The 14,614-nt window shown below is 41.8% G+C and overlaps 1 long non-coding RNA gene across 1 annotated transcript; it reads right to left on the bottom strand.

Moving 5' to 3' along the window:
* Positions 1 to 12,665: 12,665 nt before the first annotated feature.
* On the bottom strand, positions 12,666 to 13,145 carry LOC143127893 (uncharacterized). Its single transcript, XR_012987714.1, has 2 exons — positions 13,014 to 13,145; positions 12,666 to 12,753 (listed from the first exon to the last, which is right to left on the bottom strand). It is a non-coding gene; the product is annotated as an uncharacterized LOC143127893 (long non-coding RNA).
* Positions 13,146 to 14,614: the final 1,469 nt, after the last annotated feature.

Genomic DNA, 14,614 nt, shown 5'->3' with positions numbered 1-14,614 from the left:
AACAAACTTACATGACACAATGCCATAAAATATGCCAGTTTTAGGACACAGAATAATGTTTGTAATGATACCAGGTAGGCCTACGTTTAACAGTAACAAGTGTAATGAGCTATTCATTGTCGAAGGTGCATGGTGAAGTGAAATTCTTACTTTGGAAAACAAACATTTGCCGATATCATCGCCGATCATCAGAATATTGCAACAGATTCTGTGTTCTGGACTGCAGGTAACTTGTTAAGCCAGTGGTTCTCAAACTTTTATTTCATTCCCCACTTTGATCAAGGGGCATGACTGATGATAACGTGTTATCCCGAGACTTTTGCAAGTCAGCATCTTCGACGGTAGTCTATTAAAAATATAAGTTTTCGATGTCCCAAACGGAGAGCCATACTTTATTGTTTTTAACGATCTCTATGCTACTCACAAAAATGTAGGCATGGGGACATGATGAAGTAGGCTATCCAACTGTCGTGTGTTAAATTATTGTGATTACGAGCCAGTGGTTTTCAAACATTATGCATGACTCGTAACTAAATGCAACAGGCTCATATCGTCCCCCCATTGCAAAATGAGGACCAGTGTTTTGTCAAATTGCAAATAGCTATTCGTTTTAACGATTTTTTTATGATAGTATCAAAGCATTGATACTTTGATTGATTGATTTTTTATGATAGTAGCAAAGCATTTATGATAGATCAAAAGCAGATTTCGGCTACCTTGCAGCTACCACCGTGTAGTCAAGCCTTAAGCCATACCCAAGTAGAATGCTAGAAGAAAATCGTCACGTTTCATGTTGTGTGCCCTAACATTTTTCATCAACTACTCGTGCAACTGTATTTAAGTAGGTAAAACGTGGAGGTGTTTGAATACTGCTATGTGCCTCTCTCTACGGCCACGGCAGAGCCCGCTAGCATAGCAACATGCTAACACATTCGTGCCGCGCGACAGAGCGTTTGAGTGCACCTACCGACGCGGGAGAGGTACGACTCAACTCTTGAAAGTTACGGTAAGAACATATATCACTACTGATTTTGGGTGGCGTGTTCCTTTAATCGAGGTAATGTTTAATTACGATTTATTTTGTTATTGAATTCGTAGGCTGGGATTCCTCTCGGTAACAATTACGTTTAAAGGTAGCCTAGCCTCCTGCTTTTTCAGAAGGGGTGGCAGTCAGGCTAGTGACAGAGCGATGTACAGTGGCAGAGCGACGCACAGTGGCTGAAAGTGGTACTAAAGCTTCACGCAGCTTCACGCCTCGTAATGCGCGACTGAAGTGGCCATTTGAAAGTGATGCCCACTGTAGGTATGTTAGCAAGACAGGCCTGAGAGCATTGGCCATATAGACCAAACAAAAACCCTGCACTAACACAGATTTATACACACACACACACACGTGTGATCACACACACTAACACAGGGAAACACTCAAACTAGCAAATTTACACACACACACGTGTGATCACACACACTAACACAGAAACACTCAAACTAGCAGATTTACACACACACACACGTGTGATCACACACACTAACACAGAGAAATACTCAAACGAAACCCTGCATCCAATTCCTCTGGGAATAGTGAAGGTAGGGGCGGGCTAGTGTGTGATCACGTTTGTGTGTGTGTAAATCTGCTAGTTTGAGTGTTTCTCTGTGTAAGTGTGTGTGATCACATGTGTGTGTGTGTAAATCTACTAGTTTGAGTGTGTTTGTGCGTGCGTGTGGGTGTGTAAATCTGCTTTTTTGAGTGTGTTTCTCTGTGCTTGTGTGTGTGTGTGCTAGTGTGTGATCACGTGTGTGTATGTGTTTGTGTAGATCTGTGCTAGTGTGTGATCATGTGTGTGTGTGTGTAGGTCTGTGCTAGTGTGTGATCACATGTGTGTGTGTGTGTAGATCTGTGCTAGTTTGAGTGTGTTTCTCTGTACTAGTGTGTGTAAATCTGTGCTTGTGTGTGATCACGTGTGTGTGTGTGTAAATCTGTGCTTGTGTGTGTACATCTGTGCAAGGGTTTATGTGTGTGTTTAACGGGTGTGATAGTGAATCTGTGTGCACTGTGTTTTTGGAGTAATTCAGAGGATGAAGAGGTTTCAACTGTGAATACACACACACACACACAGACACACATGCATGTGGCTAACAGACACACACACACAGATTACAGTAAAGGCTTTCCTGCATTTCATTAGCTGCCCTAGTATATGTGTGTGTATGTGTGTGTGCACATGTGCTCATGTATTCCTCACCCCTCCCTCCCTCTCCGGCATTCCATGACTCGTGTCTTCTTGGCTTTCCCCGGCGTTCCTGTTTCAGCGCAGGCTGGGCGGGTGAAGTGATGTGCTTTGATAAGGAGCAGCTTTGATCCACCCCTTCACTGGGGCTATTAATAACAGCCCCCACCCCAAGAGGGCGCCGAGAGGGTGAGGGAGAAGAGAGGAGTGGAGAGATGGAGGAGAAGAAAAAGGAAAGGATGAATGGAGATAGGGATGGAGGACAAGAGAATTGAGAATTGAGAGGAAAGGAGAGAAGAGAGCAGAGATGGAGGAAAGAATGAAAGAAAGATCAGATTAGATTCACCTTTATGACCAGCCCATAGAGAACAATCTGTAGCCCATAGAGACCAACCTGTAGCCCATAGATACCAATCTGTAGCCCATAGAGACCAACCTGTAGCCCATAGAGACCAACCTGTAGCCCATAGAGACCAACCTGCAGCCCATAGAGACCAACCTGTAGCCCATAGAGACCAACCTGTAGCCCATAGAGACCAATCTGTAGATTAGATTAGATTCACCTTTATGACCAGCCCATAGAGACCAACCTGTAGCCCATAGAGACCAATCTGTAGCCCATAGAGACCAACCTGTAGATTAGATTAGATTCACCTTTATGACCAGCCCATAGAGACCAATCTGTAGCCCATAGAGACCAACCTGTAGCCCATAGAGACCAACCTGTAGATTAGATTAGATTCACCTTTATGACCAGCCCATAGAGACCAATCTGTAGCCCATAGAGACCAACCTGTAGCCCATAGAGACCAATCTGTAGCCCATAGAGACCAACCTGTAGCCCATAGAGACCAATCTGTAGATTAGATTAGATTCACCTTTATGACCAGCCCATAGAGACCAATCTGTAGATCAGATTAGATTCACCTTTATGACCAGCCCATAGAGACCAACCTGTAGCCCATAGAGACCAATCTGTAGATTAGATTAGATTCACCTTTATGACCAGCCCATAGAGACCAATCTGTAGATTAGATTAGATTCACCTTTATGACCAGCCCATAGAGACCAACCTGTAGCCCATAGAGACCAATCTGTAGATTAGATTCACCTTTATGACCAGCCCATAGAGACCAATCTGTAGATCAGATTAGATTCACCTTTATGACCAGCCCATAGAGACCAATCTGTAGCCCATAGAGACCAATCTGTAGCCCATAGAGACCAACCTGTAGATTAGATTAGATTCACCTTTATGACCAGCCCATAGAGACCAATCTGTAGCCCATAGAGACCAACCTGTAGCCCATAGAGACCAACCTGTAGATTAGATTAGATTCACCTTTATGACCAGCCCATAGAGACCAATCTGTAGCCCATAGAGACCAACCTGTAGCCCATAGAGACCAACCTGTAGATTAGATTAGATTCACCTTTATGACCAGCCCATAGAGACCAATCTGTAGATCAGATTAGATTCACCTTTATGACCAGCCCATAGAGACCAATCTGTAGCCCATAGAGACCAATCTGTAGCCCATAGAGACCAACCTGTAGATTAGATTAGATTCACCTTTATGACCAGCCCATAGAGACCAATCTGTAGCCCATAGAGACCAACCTGTAGCCCATAGAGACCAACCTGTAGATTAGATTAGATTCACCTTTATGACCAGCCCATAGAGACCAATCTGTAGCCCATAGAGACCAACCTGTAGCCCATAGAGACCAATCTGTAGCCCATAGAGACCAACCTGTAGCCCATAGAGACCAATCTGTAGATTAGATTAGATTCACCTTTATGACCAGCCCATAGAGACCAATCTGTAGATCAGATTAGATTCACCTTTATGACCAGCCCATAGAGACCAACCTGTAGCCCATAGAGACCAATCTGTAGATTAGATTAGATTCACCTTTATGACCAGCCCATAGAGACCAATCTGTAGATTAGATTAGATTCACCTTTATGACCAGCCCATAGAGACCAACCTGTAGCCCATAGAGACCAATCTGTAGATTAGATTAGATTCACCTTTATGACCAGCCCATAGAGACCAATCTGTAGATCAGATTAGATTCACCTTTATGACCAGCCCATAGAGACCAATCTGTAGATTAGATTAGATTCACCTTTATGACCAGCCCATAGAGACCAACCTGTAGATTAGATTAGATTCACCTTTATGACCAGCCCATAGAGACCAACCTGTAGCCCATAGAGACCAACCTGTAGCCCGTATAGATTAGATTAGATTCATCTTTATGAAAAGCCGATATAGACCAACCTGTAGCCCGTATAGATTAGATTAGATTCATCTTTATGAAAAGCCCATAGAGACCAACCTGTAGCCCGTATAGATTAGACTAGATTAGATTTACCTTTATGAAAAGCCCATAGAGACCAACCTGTAGCCCGTATAGATTAGATTAGACTAGATTAGATTCACCTTTATGAAAAGCCCATATAGACCAACCTGTAGCCCGTATAGATTAGATTAGATTCACCTTTATGGAAAGCCCATATAGACCAACCTGTAGCCCGTATAGAATACATTAGATTCACCTTTATGAAAAGCCCATATAGACCAACCTGTAGCCCGTATAGATTAGATTAGACTAGATTAGATTCACCTTTATGAAAAGCCCATATAGACCAACCTGTAGCCATATAGATTAGACTAGATTAGATTCACCTTTATGATAAACCCATATAGACCAACCTGTAGCCCGTATAGATTAGATTACATTAGATTAGATTCACCTTTATGAAAAGCCCATATAGACCAATCTGTATCCCGTATATATTAGATTCACCTTTATGATAAACCCATATAGACCAACCTGTAGCCCGTATAGATTAGATTACATTAGATTAGATTCACCTTTATGAAAAGCCGATATAGACCAACCTGTAGCCAGTATAGATTAGATTAGATTCACCTTTATGAAAAGCCCATATAGACCAACCTGTAGCCCGTATAGATTAGATTCACTTTTATGAAAAGCCCATATAGACCAACCTGGCCTGTGTGTGTCATTAATGTAGCCTGTATAGATTAGATTCACCTTTATGAAAAGCCCATATAGACCAACCTTGCCTGTGTGTGTCATTAATGTAGCCTGTATAAATTAGATTAGATTCAACTTTATGAAAAGCCCATAGAGACCAACCTATGTGTGTGTGTGTATATAGATTAGATTAGATTCAACTTTATTATCATTGTGCAGAGTACAAGTACAAAGACAACGAAATGCAGTTTGCGTCTAACCTGATGTGCAAAAAAAAACAGAAAAGTGCAATGTGATATACAAAGTAGGTGGTGCATAGATGAGAGATGAAGAGGAGGATGGCAGAGAGATGAGGAGAGGAGAGAGGGATGAGGAGAGAAGGATGAGGAGAGGAGAGAGGGATGAGGAGAGGAGAGAGACATGAGGAGAGAGGGATGAGGAAAGGAGAGATAGATGAGGAGAGAGGGATGAGGAAAGGAGAGATAGATGAGGAAAGGAGAGATAGATGAGGAGAGGAGAGATAGATGAAGAGAGGAGAGAGGGATGAGGAGGGAAGAGAGGGATGAGGAGGGAAGAGAAAAATTGAGGTGGTGGAGGGATGGAGGAAAAGAAAAAAATATTGTGTGTGTACATATACGTGTGTGTGTGTATACATATATGTGTGTGTGTGTGCAGGGTAGAGAGGGGGTAGCTATCCCTAGAAGTGGGATGATAAATCAATACAGTGATATATTACAGTATTTCTGCTTGCAGTATCATATCATTAACCTGACAAGCTAATATTGATACATTTTTATAAAGACTAATGACAGTTACAATGAATTTATTCATCTAGCCAATGAAACATGGTTATTCGCCTAGCCAATGAACCATGGTTATTCACCTAGCCAATAAAACATACCTATTCACCTAGCCAATGAAACATATCTATTCACCTAGCCAATGAAACATACCTATTCACCTAGCCAATGAAACATACCTATTCACCTAGCCAATGAAACATGGTTATTCACCTAGCCCCATTTGAGCCTTTGGAACCTGGAGAGATCGCATGGGCATGCGACTATGGCGATGCGGATTGTGCCTGGAGGAGCAAAGTAAGGTAGCCTGACGTTGTCATACTCAACTTTCTAGTCAAAATATGAATCCTGTAGGAAGAACACCCAAACACCTGCACTTTATTAGGGAAGACAAGGTAAATATGTAAGGGATAATGGGCGACACGGTGGTCGAGGTTGTAAAACGGCCCCGACACGAAGCGGAGGGCCGGTTAAACCTAGTAAGTGCATTAACTCATTGAGTGCCAAAACGTAATATTAAGTTTTTCCTTCCCATGCGTTGAGTGCCGAAAACGTAATATTAAGTTTTTAGCTTTTTTTTTTATTACGGAACTAGACACTCTAACACACCTTATATGTGATTTTGGGAACTCTGTGATGAATGGAAATTAAATATATGACGATCGAAAACTCATGAAAACGCAAGATCTGGACATTTTATCTGGACGTTTGATCTTAACTCGGCTTTTGATGGTTGCCGCTTTGTTTCGAATTAGTCACTGATTGGCCTGTCAGTGACATGCACGCCAGGTCAAAATCAGGTCATTTATTTTCGTGGGTTTATCACTAGGTGCCAGGTCTCGTTAGATCTCTTCCCAGAAACTTTGCAGGCAACTTCTCAGGTGCTGAAAGGAGAAATGAAAAAGTCAAAGAAAAATATATTGCAGCAGGTGCGTTTTTGCCAGACAATGAGTCCACCTTTCTACTAAGACAAGATGACTCTGACCACGACAGGTCAAAAACATTACAAGAAGTGACTGAACACCGTGCTGAGGAGGGAGCACATATTTCATAAAAGACGCAATATCTCCATTTCTAGAAAAAAAAACAGGGATTTTGATGAAAACTAGCCACTGCTTAGCTTGGGATTTCTCAGGAACAGAGGTGTGTAGAAATACACGGTTTGCACTCACTGAGAGCTTAAAGGAGAATTCCGGTGTGATATTGACCTAAAGTGTATTGAAACATGATACCGAGTGTGAACGTATGTCTCATAGCCCATCTCGGCTTGTCCCCTGCACTCCAAAATCTGGCGCTAGTTAGCCGATGCTACCAACAGCTTTTTCAATTGTGGTGCTTCGGCATCGGGCTAGCCATGCAAATAAATCACTGTTTTACACCATTTACGAGGCTCAATGTATCTCCACACTTCATTGGTAGACTTCCTGACATTTAAAACGAGACATTGAGAACTTTGAAAAAGCACTGGTAGTTTACTTACAAGACGATTTATACAGACAGTATCTTCACGAAGTTTAGCGTTTGCAGCCATCTTGAATTTAGTCACGATAAGTCAAGCGACGAGTAAGAATGAACAGCTATGATATAAAATAATTCAGTGGAAATGCATGGATTCCAGTTTCTTCCAGTAGCAGCAACTGGAATCCATGCATTTCCACTGAATTATTTTTGGAATCTGATCCCTTATCATACCTGTTCATTCTTACTCGTCGCTCGACTTATCGTGACTAAATTCAAGATGGCTGCAAACGCTAAACTTCGTGAAGATACTGTCTGTATAAATCGTCTTGTAAGTAAACTACCAGTGCTTTTTCAAAGTTCTCAATGTCTCGTTTTAAATGTCAGGGCCCTCGGAAGTCTACCAATGAAGTGTGGAGATACATTGAGCCTCGTAAATGGTGTAAAACAGTGATTTATTTGCATGGCTAGCCCGATGCCGAAGCACCACAATTGAAAAAGCTGTTGGTAGCATCGGCTAACTAGCGCCAGATTTTGGAGTGCAGGGGACAAGCCGAGATGGGCTATGAGACATACGTTCACACTCGGTATCATGTTTCAATACACTTTAGGTCAATATCACACCGGAATTCTCCTTTAAAGTCTCACCTTAAACGTTTTAATCGCTAAAACTGTCTTGTTTGTAGAACTCATTTCTTCCGACACATATCAACTAATTTCTCAACTTGCAGGACAAACTGCCGTTACTAGTTCTAAATGGATAGTTGCTACGGCCAAAGGCCAGTCGTTAGTTCTATCTCTCCCGTTGTCAAGCGGGCATATCCCAAGATTCTGATGAACTTTAGCTTTGAAACATCGCTATTTTACTTAGCCTGCTGTCATCCATCTAGCTAAAAGCCACCTCCGTCATATTCTACAATGTTGCCATGTTCTGAAAGTCTGCATTTTACAGCTCGGATGCAACGTGACAGTTCATTTAAACTTCACCGAGTTCGGCAAATTAATATTGTGATACGGCCAAAAAATGGATCTACTTCATAGGTGTGCAAATAACATACGGTTAATGGTCATTCTAAATTACGTAGGACAATGGGAAATTCAACCAAGCAGTGGAATAAGGTACAGATACATCCAGAACACCAGCACTTTATTAGTAAAGACAAGGTAAATATGGTACAGATACTTCCAGAACACCAGCACTTTATTAGTAAAGACAAGGTAAATATGGTAAAGATACTTCCAGGACCAGCACTTTACTAGGGAAGATAAGGTAAATATGGTAGGTACATCCAGGACCTGATGGTGCCTTGCACCAGCACTTTATTAGTAAAGATACAGTGGGCAATGCTTCGACTTGGCCAGCTTTCCTCGCGGTCCGCGCGCGGGATCACGCGACTTTAATTTGTATTTTTCCAGTGACGCTGCAACAACCGGCAGAGGTCTCAAGTGAGCAAGGTGTCTCGGAAAAAGAAATGGAGCTGGAAAACCCTACACAGACTTAACTAGCAGACTGGTTTAGAAATAATTTAATAGCCAGAAATATGCCTGCCCTGCCCTAATAAAAAAATATTTGGTTAACGGCGAGTGAATCCCGTTTGCAGCCGTAGAAGAAACGCAGGACAAATTAAACATTCTGGTTTTCTCCTCCGTTGCTCAGCCAAATGCCTTCCTGTTACGTCCTGTTATCACGGAGTTACAGGCGATAAACGATTTTTGATGGTCACAAGTTTACTTCATTAGCATTTATTTTTTTGATTATTAAAGAGTGTTTTTCATTTAAAGGCATGACTTCGTGCTTATTCAGAAGAGCATTTAGTGCTCTCCCCAATCCCAGACGTTCACATTGCATGTTTGTTTGTATGGATGCAACCGCGAGATAGATACGCTTGTCATAGGCGCCGATACCGTGGGTGCTCTGTCTCTCGGGCACCCAACTGAATACATCGAGCACCACGTGTGCCAGCTTACAGTCCCGGCTAAATGTATATTAATTTAAAATCAAACATCGCAGTTTATGTTAAATTCAGCATCTCTCATAATGTGATTGGATATGTTGCTGTCAATTCCCTACTCCATAGACTAACCACCAATGAGAGCGCGTCTCGTATGAAAATTCCTGACACTTCCCACCTGAAGAATTAACGCAAGGCTTTGTCGGGTCTTCAGCCCCGAATGTTTAAAATGTATATAGCCCTGAATATCATTTTAAAAGTAGTCTGACAAAACCTATTGTTTTGTGACACAGCTAAACACTCGTACCTCATAGAACGTCTATAACATAGCCTAGGTGGTCGCAACTCACAAAAGTAAAGCAGATAGAAAGAACTCACGCAAATCTAGCCTACAACACGCAGACAGCTTTATGCGCAGTGGAGAGAGCGCGCGCACTGTGCTTTATGATTGTTGCCTTCTGATGGTATCTTGCTAATTCACTGAACTGCATTAGGTGACACAAATGGTATTGCCTTTATCTTATAACTCCTTGTCTGAGCGACTACCAGGCCTATGGTTTTTAAAAGTCAGATGTTCCCTGACAAAGACATTCGAAAATTAAGAATGTTTATTGACTTGAAAAATACACAAATTTTTGCAAACTCCCTTCATTCAACCCTTGAAGACATCGCGGTCTGGTGCACTATCACCCGTCGCCCGATATTTTAATCAACCCGACCGCAACTCGGACCGTGAATATTAATTAGGACAAAATTATACCCGACCCGCGATCCGACCCGCTTATTTACAAAATGTGTTCTTTTGGTTATAGCCTGCATGCAGTGTGACAGTAGGCCATTTCTGTAAAATAAACTAATTTATTTGCGAAACTTTATGCAGTAGAACTACACGCAGTAAGCATGCAGGACATAATGTTTGCGCAGGAGAGAGAATGAGAATAAGAGTGCAAGCAGCACGCAACCACCAAGGATTAGAACACTAGGATAAGATTTGAAGGCCATGGACATACATCTTTCTTTCGAAAACAGAAATGGTGAGGCAAGGTATAGGCAAGAGAGATACATTGTTGTTCAAAACTTTAGCGTAAGAACTGGTTTATAATGCTGAATGAAGCACAAAGCACATTTACTTAAGCACATCCACTGTTTAAAGTCACAAACAAAACGAACTAAGGTAACTTTTATGCATGCGCGAACCTATACATACCGGTAGATATGGCTGTGTAGTCTGTGCCATAACATTTATTCCTGCAGGCTGCCCGTTTTGGCTGTCATACTTTTAAATGGCTTTGCAAGAAGTAGGCCTACATAGACCATAACTTGTACTACTGTCATCTTCTTTAAGAACTTTTCCCAATATTTCCCATAGCCTATATCGCTTTTTCTAAAGGGGTGTCTTTATTATTTTAACTTGCGTCTTCAGCTTCTTTACTGTTGACTTTACTGTATTGATGCTTTACTGTATTGATGCTAGCCTTCTCGTGATATTTTAAGTAGGCCTATTTGCGGTCATCCGCACTGTGCGCTATGTAGATCGTTTCTCGTACCATTTAATTTCTCAGAATTTAGGTCTACTAGTCCTACAATAACGTCATCACCAAATACATCTTTTATTTTTAGTTGATCAACCACAAAGAGTAGCATAGGCCTACTGTGCACAGTGCACTGACGACTGTAGCAGCCCAAGTTGTTGTAGATGAGAGGCAACCCATTGTTTCAGATAGCCTGGACAACATGTTACCTGGGTGTTGCCTACGTTATTAATTAATGGTACAGTGGGTCCCAGTTAAGTTTGGACGGGTTCCTTCATGAATCACGCACTCCATTTTCTAATGAAATTGCACAAACTGCAGTTGACACAAACAACCACAAGGTGTCACTTGGGAGTTCTGCCACTACTATTTTTGATGCGACTTGACTTAACTGCTTCCATGACGCAGTGAGCCATTACCAAACATATAATACAATAGCGTGAGTTTATATATCTTATACCCTATTTGTCACGGTTACTTATAGATCTGATAGTGTAACAATAAGCGCATGAGACTTTCAGCGGGGGCACGGGAACTTAAATTGATCACCGTAGTTTAAGCTTACACTTAAACAGACAAAACATTCTAATATGAAAATGTAAATGCAATTGTAAAATGGTGCAGCTCCTTTAAGAAAGCCCCGTGCGCAGGGATAGAAAGAGAAAGCGAGAGGGGATGTGTGTTAGAACTTAGATGCGTGTGAAAAAAGTAGACGTGCTATTGAGACTGGAGCGAGTCGTATTCAAAATAATGCAAAAAATAAATCCGCAGATAAAACCAATTATCCTCATTCATTGCAACCGCAGCATGCCTGCTTGCCGACGTTCAAACAAAAAATATATCAAAGCACCTTTTGCGTTTGAATGTAGCACGATTTTTTTTAAACAGCTGGAAAAATGATTTATCTAATTGATTATAGCCTGCACACCAGCAATTGTTGAACATTTACCTGTACAAGACAGTAGCCCAGCCTAACAAGCATGTTGCATGTTGTAGGCCTACTGTAGAAATTTCACTTAAATTGCAACCGCAACATGCCTGCTTGCCGACGTTCAAACGACAACGAAAAAGATATCAAAGCAACAAGAGGGTTGAGTCTGAAGGACACGGAGTTCAGACTCATATTGCTCCTCATAACCATCTATAACCATTTTTGAGCACGTCCGAATCCCAGGACATAACGCACTGGACCTTACCTAGATAGCAAACATACACTGGGACGGAACTGGGCCACACCTACCACAACGTCCAGCACGGATCTGCATAATGGACCTGATCCGGCTTCCAAACGCACATCGGTCCAAAATTGGTCTGGATCCGTTTGACGGATCTGGTACCAATAAGGGCTAAGACTGGCCCAGTTCCGTATGGTAGTCTGTGTTACTGACGTGTTCCAGATCTGTTTATCATATGCAATACGGGTCCGCTTATTGTGTGTGGTACGGACCCGTTTATCAGACATCAGCCGGCTTTATTTGACATGTGAAATGTGATTGGTAATTAGGGCTAATTATCCTGAAAAATCTGTTTGCTACACATTTGCTAACAGGTTCGTTATAGGTTCACCCAGGCTAAAGTTCGTAATGTTTTCCCAACAGCTCAACTACAAACACAAGGGGGGTAAAAAAACTTCACACATAAGTGTCTTATTATTTTTTTTATTCAACAACCTGGCTGTAGAAGTGCAATCCCAGACAAAGTTTAAGTCGTGTTAATTCCACTGTTCCCATCGATATTCAGGCTGTCTTCCTCAGTCATCTCCATGGTCAATCTGAAACAACACAAAATAAACATTAGCCATTTATTCCTTTTTGAAAATAAGTCACAATTACACTCGTTTTTTATCATCAGTGATCCTGTTAGCGTTATCACTGTTTTTTCCAAAATAGTTATTGTGATGGCTGTTTTGCTTAAGCTAAGCTAGTTGTTGTTGTTGGAAAATAATAGTATAACCTTACAGTAAAGTTATCAATCACTCGGTTGCTTGTTGTCTCTGAATAAACCTACAGAGATAAAAAGCAGATAGCCTACCTTGAAAAGTTGGGCTGTCCTAGTCCAACCCCAGGCTGGCAAATCATGTCAAAAGATTGATAGTGAGCAAACCAAAGATCCTTGATTAACGTTACTGCTCGGACTTCTGCATGCGTGGCAAGAATATGGGGTTGTTTCATAGCACTGTTAGATCTGACACAAACAACAATTGACTACTTTTACCACTGCTAGGTAATAATAAAATAATGAAACGAACATATGATCAATATTGAGCCAACTATATCTTCTTTTCCAGCCTTACTGCAAAAATGAAGTGGCCATGGGAACATAGTGCACCCCCATGGTTTCTAAATTTGTGCCATTCCAAAATACCTTTTTTTCCCTTTAGCAGCCAGTTGACAATGAAGTAGGGAAAGGACAGTCAATTTAGCAGAATCAGCACCTTAATTAATATCATTACCACCTGGGTCTGCTGTGAAAAAATGGTCCTTCGGCTCATATCCGTATCACAGGTTTGGGCCAAATCAGTGTTTTGTATTTTAAACGCATCTACTGACTTCCAGTTGAGTTGCGGAAATTGGACCTGGGACAAATCTGTAAACCGGTGATAAAACAGCATTGCTAGCAGAGCTGAAACCTGTATCAGGAGCAGATCTGGCCCACAGTCAGATACCGTATGTCCGCTACAGGCGGATCTAAAGGCTTTTATGCGGATCTGGCCCAAAGGAAAATGCTATCTGGGTAGGCTCGAGATATAATTCCAAAGGGGGCAGATAGGGGCCTACTGCACTTAAAACTTAAAAAGATTGAACGAAGCTTCCCGAAATTTGAAATTGCGATCAGTGACTGGCATCGGGTGAAGCTTTTCGAAGTTGAACAGGCTATTAAAAACTATTTGTGCACCTCAATGTCACAGGAGAGACTGGGCTCTCCCTTCTATGAATTATAAAAGACGTTATACTACCTGCAAACTGGCCTATGATTTCATTGCTGAGTTTGCGGCAAAGCAAGACAATGTTTTTTCAGAGTCAGGATATGGCGAGTCAGTGTCATTTATTTGTCCAATGTTAGCCTACAGACCACAGTTTCCATAGTGCACATCTTATCAACAGTTTGAATGTCGTTTGTGTTTCTGCTCATTGACAAATACCGTTCAGCACAATGATTCATGCCCAATTAATTTCCCCTGTTAAAGTGTTCGCTTTTGTTACACTATTTGGTTTCGTGATGTAGCCTATGATAAACTAACCTGACCCTAGCCAGATGAATTTCGCTCCGCCTAGCTCCACTCATCCATCTGGAACCGACCCATTGAAGTGTTGCTTCAGAAGGCTGGGCCTAATCAAAAAATGCTTGCATATGATTGAAAAAGCCACTTGTCCGTCATCTATTGACGTGCTACTTCAACCACTCACATCGAAGCCAACCCGTGACGTTGATAACAGTCTCACAGTCGCTTCTACGCTATGTCACATCTATGAAACTCCCGCCCTGCGTCCTGATTGGCTGTACCATAAAATCGGTTGCAGAAATCACTCTCAATGGAAGAGGTCCCAGATGGATGTGAGTGAAGCTAGGCGGAGCTAAGCGGAACGGAATTCATCTGGCTAGGGTCAGGTTAATTATAAACACCATATGGC

The sequence above is a fragment of the Alosa pseudoharengus genome, unplaced genomic scaffold (genome assembly GCF_046254945.1).
Source record: "Alosa pseudoharengus isolate Yale_2024_CS ecotype anadromous, Long Island Sound unplaced genomic scaffold, YU_APseudo_1.1 YU_APseudo_1.1_scf_17, whole genome shotgun sequence".
Lineage (NCBI taxonomy): Eukaryota > Metazoa > Chordata > Actinopteri > Clupeiformes > Clupeidae > Alosa > Alosa pseudoharengus.
The sequence above is the reverse complement of the archived record's forward strand: the minus strand, read 5'-3'. Positions and strand labels throughout refer to the sequence as shown.